We start from the raw sequence: 2,302 nt of genomic DNA on the forward strand, positions 1-2,302 counted from the left end.
TCAGGATGTATTGTATGAGAGAAGAATTTATTTTCTCTAAAAACAAAATAAAATATCATTAAGAATAGAATGCTATTTCTTGAAAAATGTTATAGAATGTCTGCAAATGAGCATAAAGAGCCATTATAAATCTTCAATTTCAAAATCAATTAATAATATTAATGCAAAAAATGTGTTTACATTAAAGTTACCAATGTGATTCTCATGGGTCATTTAATTCTTTTTCTCCACAATGTCGGGGCAGAAACTGAAGGTACACTCCTGAGGGAAGTCTCCAGTGCTTGCTAGGTCTATATAATTTGCTCCAGATCTGCATACAGGAGTTTCTGAATCACAAATACAATTTTATGCTATGGTTTTGAAGGAAAGAAGTTCACATTTTACTTAGTTGTTCAATGTTTTTATTTCAGTGGTAATAATTAACCACGAAGCCTTCGAACCAGAGGATTAACTAGGACCCTCAACCATGGTGAGATAAAATACACAAAGATAAATATTACACTCTTATACTTTTAAATTCAAAGATAAGCTTTAGGTTGATATACTTTTAGATTGTTAACTTTGTCTTGAGATCTTCACTGATGTCTCTTAATTAGCCTGACAGCTAGAATCTGTAAAACATGTGGCAAATGTGATGTTACTGATGAAGAAGAGAGAAATTATGGTCAACGAGGACATTGATACATGTTAAATCTAATTCTTTTTTTTCTGCAGAGGACTGAGAATCTGTTGAATGCACCTAAGAGAGCATGTGTCTGTAATCACATTTAGGCTACATTCCTTTGGTGATTTAATGTCAGATTGAGTGAGCTGTGTAAACAAATTTTCATTTTCAAGATACCTGTTAATGATGAGTATACAGTAAGAAGTTTAATTCTGTCATTCAGGAACAAATGTACTAACTGTGACTTATTGAAACATGAAAATATTATTTTCCATTGTTTCCACAAACAAGTCCTAACTGAGATATACCTACAGAAATTTTCACCATGAGTAATTTACTTAATGTCCTCATATACTGTGCAAAGCTAATGTTAAAACTGAGAGGAATAATACTGACAAATAAGTTGATGATGTATATTTAAAATATGTTTGTCTATCATAGAAGGATGTAAAATAAACAGACAGCATAATACATATATGTAATGAAGAAAAAGTTACGATTCTTGTTTAAATGTTAAAATGACCCTGAATAAATCACCAGAGAGATCCTTTGTTTTATCATTTTCTTTAAATTCCTATCATTGAGAGGAGACAGTGAATACACTCTAACTGTTGAAATCAGTTCTTGGCAGGGGCAAATGTGGAATTGTCAAGCTTTATTGAGTTTAGAAGTGAATTGAAAGATATATTTATTTGTTGTCTATTTATTAAATTGTTTAAAAACTAGTTTGCATACGGACAAAACATTTTTCTCTCTAATTTAAATTTTTCATGCAATATAGTGTGATCATCTTTTTCTCTCCCCTTAGCTCTTTCTGGACCCATCATTACCCCCCCCCCAATTTTATGTTTTCTCTATTTCTATCTTCCTCTAAAAAAACATACAAAGGGTAAACCAAAACAATTAAACAAAAAACCAAAAGGACAAAAATGCTCAATTTATCCCCTAGTTAACAAAAATTATAGAAACCCTTGGAGTTCCTTTTGTAAAGGTCAACTACTCCTATTTATGGTAACTGTTCTGGAGTGTGGTTGAAATACTCAATAAGACTGTATTGAAAAATATGATTTTATCTTTGCCAGTGTACATCACTTACAGATAGCTACTTGGTTACAAGTTGTAGCATGTGTCTATTTCCCCCTCTCCATATTGAGGCCCGTCTGACTTGAATTTATGCATGCTGATTTAGCCTCTGTGAGTTGACATGTATATCAGTCTCGCTGAAGCTGGAGGACGCTGTTTCTTTGGAGTCATACATTCTCTCTAACTCTTCCAGTCTTTCCACACCCTCTTCTACATAATCCTTTGAGCACTGTAAGGAGGAGTTTTGCTTGGGACATCCCATTTAGGATAAGGTGCTCCAAGGTCTTTCACTCTTTGCCCACTGATGGAGACCACTTTTATATTGAATGTGTTCTTCATCAGATCTCTTGATATTTAATAGCATGAGGTTAAATTTGTAGGTAACACATTAAATAGGCAGTTAAAGTCCAGACTTTTGTAAAAAAAAAAATCTTTCCAGAGAAATTGTTAGCACAATGCATGTCTATATATTATGTTTATACTTATCAATTTCATGTTTATTATTATTGTATTATTTTTTTTTCTAATTTTCAGAGAGCATTCATAAGCAGTCAG

Source organism: Microtus ochrogaster, chromosome 8 (assembly GCF_000317375.1).
Source record: "Microtus ochrogaster isolate Prairie Vole_2 chromosome 8, MicOch1.0, whole genome shotgun sequence".
Classification (NCBI taxonomy): Eukaryota; Metazoa; Chordata; class Mammalia; order Rodentia; family Cricetidae; genus Microtus; species Microtus ochrogaster.